We start from the raw sequence: 7,943 nt of genomic DNA, 5'->3' as shown, positions 1-7,943 counted from the left end.
TTTCCTTTTTACCGAGTTTTAAATGTGAACAGCTACAACGCTTTACATATCTGGGGTGAAGATTTATAAGAGGCATATGAAATTATGTAAAGACTACAATTAATTTTAAGGCTGAATGTTCATGTAATTAATTTTTGTAATACTTAAGATGATTTTTTTTCTTGTTTCAAAGGAAGTAATTGATTTCTTCCCTTCTCCCTCAGCCCCACTTAGGGTAACTAATGTTGTTGGAGTAGTAGTATCGCATGGTGTAACTTTGAATGATTTCCACACTCATTTCAGTAGAAATTAGTCCAGTTTTTATATTAGTTCAATACTGTTACTAGTCAGTAATCATAAACTTTTATATCTTCAAAGCATTGTACAAGCATTAATTATGCATCGGCAATGTTACACTGCCCAGTGTAATAATGTTGGTATTTGAACAGTCCACGCTAACACATTCACATGCTACAGAACTAAAAGGTGATGCACTGTTTAGAGGAAAAAAATGTTATCCTCATGTCAGACTTCATGTAAAGGTGACTCATCTAGAGAGCAAGTAACTGGAAAAACAAACAGGCTTGTTATAAAAGTCATTGTTGGAGATGAAAGCATTTTATTTGTAATAGCACAGTGCTTGGGGTTGCTGGTTATAGGCCAGGACTTGGTTTCATTAATGTTGTGTTCAGGTATTCATTCAGAATGTATTCATTCTGTCGCCTACAGAGAGAAAAAACACAGGTGAATTAGAAGTCAAATTCAGTGTCCTTTTTCTTGCAGGTACGAATTTATTTTCTCAGGCAGCAGTGTAACCCATGGAAGAGAACTAAATTTATCAGGGCAGTGGCAGCGTTAGTAGTGCAAAAAATCTGAAAGTCTTCAGCATCCCATCCTGCAGTAAAGGAGACTTCACTTCTAAAAATGTTAGAAGATCTGTATGGTGAAGGAGGAATGTGAGCAATAAAGATATATTTTTTTTTTTCCTCTACTGTAATGCAAACAGGTAACTGGTACAACTTTTCAAGCATAGATAATTATTTTTCAGGCAGGTAAAATTCAAAACTTAAGACAGTTGCTTCTTAGATATGCACTTACATACACCTTCCACATTCTCTGATGGTGTTAAGTGTTCTATACCTGTGGTAATTTAATTGCCTGGGATTGCTGGGTAAGTTGTATGCAGCTAAACTCATTACCCTTAAATTATGAATAACTTGTTCTTTTCTTGTTTTCAGTATGTTACAATGTTTTGAAACTTGAAACTGTTGGAAACAATCATGTTTTCATTTCTACAAAAATATTTCTGTTTTTGAGATGCTTACAGAATTGTTTTTAAATATATAGTTCTAAATAAAATTTAAAGAGAACTAAAGCTTTATAAACAAATTATATTAGTATATCTTTATATATTGTATCATTAAAATGAAAGGGGCAATTTTTGACTGAATGTGAAAAAGGTATTTATTCTGTCTGCAGGATGTGGAAACACAGGGCTAAACTGTCACTGCTGTTAGTGAGTTATCTTTTCCAAAATGTGGAAAAATGTTATTTTGCTTATTTAAAAAGTGTTAGTTGATGTTCTGAGACAAAAATCACCCCTCAAACTTTTCTCTCAGGAAAATGATGACCTGGCTTCCCTTCATAGATGAAAAGGATCTAGGGCATGAATCACACAGTCCTGCTGGAAGAACTATAGTTGCAGACAAGCCTGGAGGGAGAGGACATTTCATTGATTGCTTTAACTGTTTTTGCTTTAATCATGTGAAAAAGTGATTGAGAATTGGACCTTGCCCTAAAATGAAATCTCTGCTATTGACTGTGTTACAATAGCATATTTTAAAAGTTTCTCCTTTATGAACGTAGGATATAAAGCTTCTGAATGCTGAAATAGGTTTTTCATATGTATCTGTGTTCGGATATATTTTTGTAACCTGCCTCAGTGGTGTATATATTCCAACCCAGAGGGGCTGTTTAGTCCTCAAATTCAGAGAAATTTTTTACTTGGTGCTGAAAATGGTGCATTTTTTTTAGTGTGGAAAAAAAAGGTCATAGGAAATAGTGGCATGGTAACTTCTTTGTGGACTAGCTATTAAAGACACAAAGGTAGTAGCAACACAACCGAACCCTCATGTTCTGTGTATTTCATTTTCAAAAATCCATCTGCTGAGGAGATCTGGACATAAGGAGAGTACCTGAGGCAGCAGTAAATCCAAAGGGAAAAACCCTGGCTACTAGAAGATGAGTGTGTTAGGGAAGGAAAAAACCAGTCTTAAGAAATTGTGTATATTCTTCTCTTGGCATCTCACCTTATCTCAAAGGGAAGAATATGCAAAGACACAGCGGGGGTGTGTGTAAAGACTCTTACTAGGATTCAGTTGGCTACCTGTTAGATTTGATCTGCCTTTTAAGTCCAAAGAGCAGGCATTGGTTTTCAAATTTAGTTAGAGCTCCAAAAAATGTAATGTCACAAAAATGAAATTCCTTCCTAAACAAGTGATTATTTTTGCTTTTGTTTCTTTGGGATTACTTGAAGATTTCTGCAGTTAGTCTCTGATCAGAATCTCACTTGGAACAAATAAGAATGATAAACAGAGTTGTAGCTATCTTTATTATTACAAGAGGGAGATATAGAAAGGTAATTGATTTGCTTAGTGGGATATCTATTCTATGCACACCACACTTGTGTTCTCATTTCTATTGTTGATTTATTTACTGATTCCTCCTCTTTTAAAGTGATCAATAGTGGGAGGGAGAGAGTTTTCTTGGAGATGTGAATTACTCGAGTTTCCTTCCAGATTGTGATCGTTTGGCAGTTTTTTCGTGCAGCAATTAAATGTGGTATTATGCAACGTGGACATCAACTTCCTCATGAGAAAAGGAGGAACCACCACAGATTAAAAGTAACAAGGGAAGGACACCTGAAATTAAACCACTGACCACTGAAATTAAGTCCCTTAGAGGCGAGAAGTCAAGACCCGCAGTTGTATGGAAGACAGGACAATCAGGGGATCGTTAGCCTTCTCAGTTTCAAATTAATGTAACTCATACCCTATTCGATGAAAAGGATCTGATTGATTACAGCAGAAGCAGGTTGGTATTATGTTATACAGCTTGTTCTTTCGTTTGCCAGCAGGCGGCTGTCAAGTTCAGGAAAAGGGTTTCAGCTGGTTGTGTTGAAAGTACTGAAGCCTGTTAACCGAACCCTACAGTCTATGGGATAATTCATGAATCAGTTCTAATTTAAACTCCTTTAATGAGATTAACGAGTAACCCAGGATAGTGATTATTTTAAATGTTAAGTCAGATTTTGCACAACTGCATATATATTTGTGTTTCTGGTCATAATTCAAAGTCAGATGACAGTAAAATATTTTAGCAAGTCTGAAAATGGGTGGTGCTAATCCTTAGCTACATATTTGTCCACTATTCATTTTTCTACAGATTGAATTAGTACCATGACGGAAGACTCCATCTTCCAATATTGATATAGTATGTCAACCCATACACTCTGCTCAAAAGCTGCTAGCTAGTCGATGCAGATAGCAGTTACTATTCAAGTCTTTGGTTATTATCTCAAAAGTAATAATCTTTATGCCTGTAGATAATATGGTAATGAAAAATTTTTACTGTCAGAATTCACCATAGCTATACCTAAGTCTGCATATTAGATACAGCTCAATGTTCTTTTAATGTAAGGAAATGTGCATGGGTGGGGTTGGTGGGAGAATAGAGATGTGTTAGGTAAACTGGAGATATCAGAAATTAAGGTAGCAAAGCCCTGGCATTTATGGTTATGTTTTGATATAATTCTGAAAGTATGTGCAATGGAAGCCAGTGGATTTATAGTGTTCAAGCAGGTAATGCAAGCATTTGAGAGTAGAAAAATCACATTTTGATATCATGATTTATGTGTATTCCCTGATATTTTGTAATTGTCCAGCCTCCAGCTTGGGACACAGTTGTATGTTATCAAAAGGAAATGCTGAGTTATGTGATAGTCTTGCTTCACCAGAAAAAAGCAAATTCCTGTGAAATAAGAGGGTATTTGTACTTAAGAATATTGCTAGTTGATGCTGATTGATACCACATTTCCTCTGCTACATATGGGATGGAAGGATATGCTCTTGGCTATAGTGCAGGCAAAAAGAGTGAACACAGGATATTCATAAAAGCAGATGGAAGTTCTCATTTTCCTGCTATTTATAGCTGGTGTAAGTAGTGTCCTTTCAGTTCTGTTATCTGATCACTGGTGATGTCTTTCTGTGTTGCTTGCTGAGATGAGAGAAAAAGAAGAAACATACCTTTCTTCTGCTGTATAAAATGCATTTCAGTACAGACCGGAAAAGGTTCAGAGATAGGAGAAAAATTAGAATCAGGTCTGCCTAAGCAGTGGCTGAGGCTGCACTAAGTGCAGTTTCCCTTCTGCCTTGAAGCAGGGGTGGTGTGGTCTAACTAATATAGTTTCCTGCCAATTTTCTGCTTAATGAAAAAAAAAATCAGTCTCAGAGTAAAACTGTTTATTTTGCCTAATAGTTGAAATAGAAACCCAGTGGAAGTAAGCATCTAGTCAGATGCACAGCTACAAACTCTTTGCATACTGCTGGCTATGGTTAAATAACCAGCCTCTGGGAGGCAGAGGAAGTCTGTGGAGAACTCAGCACAAGCTGAAGTGTCAAGACACCTATTCCTTTGTCTCAAAGTATTTCCTGAGCTGTAAAGTAATGATTACCCACTCACCATATGGAGGCATTATGAACATCAATACTTATTAAAATTAGAGCACTTAAAGTGCTGGTGATGGAGGAAATACATGTGTAAAGGGAGGAGGGAGCTAAATTCTTTCGGGTTTGAAGCAAAAAAAGGTAATACTTAATGGTTTTTGCAATACTTCATTTTCTTTGTGGATTAAAAATGCAATTTTAATATGACAAAGAGACTGCTGGCTAGCGGAGAAAAGGATTAATGGCACCTCACACTGAGAGAGAGAGAGATTTGGAAGTAATTTGTTTGGTCCTGCTGATTTTTGTGGCAATGGAAAACTAAGCTGTTTCTCTCTTCAGAAAGTGTGCCCACAGGGAGTGCCAGACAGCTTTTCTGCCACTCCAAATTAATCATGCAAATTGTTTTTCTGCCAAGATAATATCCTTAGGTCCACTTGTAAACTCAAGTAGATTCTGTTGAGAAGTGAACAGAATTAACAAAATACATAACTATTGTAATAACTGGAATGATGTGGATTCAGTCTAAAAATAAAGAGGCAGTTTTCTTTTAAAGCCTGCATTAATTAGTCAATGAGGGAGAAAACAGCTAAATATTAATATTAAATTTTCTAAGCTAAAAATAAGTTGTCATCATCTTCCAGAAAATGCTAATGGTTTACAAGGATACTGGAACAATGCAATTATCACGTAGCCTTTGCTGTGTGTAAAAAAATTACTTAAATATGTCTTTAGTGTATTCTTGAGTCCCGTTAGTGAGACTTTTTTTTAATTACACACACACCCTCCACCCCCCCACCCCCTGACTAGTGTTTTTAAGGATGTGACTAGAAGAATGAAAATCTGTAGGGTAATATTTGTTTAATTACTTCTAGGCCTAGGGCCAGTTGCAATCCCTGGTAATGGAAACAATGTCAAAATTCTAAATGATTAATTATAACATTTCTGGCAATATCCTGTGGAGATGCAGTAGACTCTTCTCCTCATCTCACAGCTAGGTCATTTCACATCCTGAACTGCTAAACTGGAGGAGAGCGTAGCTTAGTGTATATGTATCGGAATCTCCTAAAACAAGAGTGTACTCAAGCAGGAAAAGGGCCTAATGATGACTGATGTCAGACTTCTCGCTAAGCTGAAATGGTAAGTGTTATGTTGCTAAGACTTCTGTTTTATTTTTAATGAGTTAAAATTTGATTTAATCACATGGTCTTAATATATTATGAATTCCAGGTTCTGTGATAACTTACCTAAGTGCTTTTTGTCTTTTAACTAACTTACAATCAATTACCTTTGTAGATTATTGTTGAAATGAGCTATGATCTTCTCTTTACTGATGAAGAGGTGGTTCCTAGTTTAAAGGTGAAATGCACATTTCCATATAAGTACCTGATACATACATGTACTTCTGGTTCTGAAGTACAGGTTGAAAGCAAACTGAAAATCAGAAACCAATCTTGAAAACAGTGGTGCCCATATTTCAATTCAAATGCTAAGAAAGCCACTGAAATCTGTTGGCAAGAAATAGCCTTTGCACTTGAATTTTTTTGAACCCTGTAAGATGAAAACTGTATAAAAGGCATTATGAAGGTTTGAATCCTATATTACACAGACTTTAAAAGCTTACATTATGTTTTTGATGTTTTAAAATAATATGTCCAGATTAGATTAAGAAATACTATTGCCTTTCCAGGAATATTGGAAGCAATCATTCTTCCATTTCCCTATAGTGCATATATGTTGTCCAACTCTCCCCAATCTGTTTCATTTACTTTACCTGAAGAAACAACGTCTATCAGCAGTGTCTCAGATAATTGTAAACTGTATCCTTTGAGTCAGACTTCATTCTCTAGGGGTGGTTCTACCTTGCACAATGAAGGTCCAAGATCTGAGCTAGCTGTGAATGAACTGATACAGTTAAATGGCTCATCATGCTTCCATGCGGAAACACTAGGCTGGGTCCCAGAAATACTATGTTAATATGTACAGCTTCTGGCCTAACCAGCCTTACTTCCCAAGTCTAATTGTTAACCTGTGAACATGAATAATTAGCCAGACTGCAGAATTGCTCTAATGCAATGATACAGTTTCCTATTCCGGTGCTAGCTTGTTCAAAGCCTGTTCAGTATTATCTTTTGATTGCTTCTCTTCAGATATGCTCTTAAAAGGTAGGTATAGTCCAGAGGCTGCTGTGATAACACCTATCCTATTTTACACAGTAGTTCAGAGGGGCCTCTCAACCTGTTCTGGAGGTTGTGAAGTTACCCAGAATCTCTGCAACATTGTCTGGCTCCTGATGCTTGCTTTAACCTAGGGCTTGCAAAGATGTTCTTTGAAAAGAGCTACATGGAAAGAAGGAATCATCTTTGTCCCGGGAAAAACCTCTCATTAGCTAGAATTAGGCTTTTTCAGCACTACTGAGAAGCTAAGTATTGTTTTTATGTACCTGTGATACAGGCTGCAGTTTCCTTCTCCTAAAAGGAGTAGAGATCACCATAAAACATTCAATTTTGTTGCATTGCTGTGAACTGAAAACAAATCCTGACATGTTGAGAATGTTGGCCTTGCACATTTTGCAGAAATAGGAGTAATTAGTTCTTAAATTAGAGTTAAGCAAAAGAACCTGAGGGCTAATGTATCAATCAACCAACCACAAATATAAATATATATATGTATATTACATGTTGAAACTCTCTTGATGTATGTTTCATGCAATGAAAGTCCAGTATTTCAAATTTGAGTGCCAAGTGAAGTGCATGATTTTCAAAGCTTCTGGATCCATAGATCTAGAATTTAGGATCCATTATCCAGTAGACTGAGTTTCAATACCCCATTGGGGCTTCTAAGGTTGAAAATTTTAACTTGAAAGTTATTTTTAGGGTTCATTTTTAGCTATCTAAGCTGAAACAAGTGGAAAGATGGGTTTTCCTGAAATGATCAGAGACTGAAAAATCCTGGCTCTCCTGAAGCCAGCAGCAAATTTCTAATTCACTTAAATGGTCAGGATTCTCCCCCACAGTGTTTAAAGTTCAGTGTACATTTGTTTCTCAAAATTACACTTTAAAAAAAGTGCCAAATCAGGCACCAAAAGTGCCCAGATCGTTGGGTGCATTTATAAACCTTGGTTAGGACACAGCAGAATATGGATTAAGGCATGATTAAAGATTTTGAAATCCATCTTTCTAAAATTATTACATATGCAGCAAGTTAGACCATAGGTATTAATTTAAATGTTATGTATTAAAA

Source organism: Buteo buteo, chromosome 10 (genome assembly GCF_964188355.1).
Source record: "Buteo buteo chromosome 10, bButBut1.hap1.1, whole genome shotgun sequence".
In the NCBI taxonomy this organism is placed as follows: Eukaryota; Metazoa; Chordata; class Aves; order Accipitriformes; family Accipitridae; genus Buteo; species Buteo buteo.
Note: the sequence above shows the minus strand (reverse complement) of the source record.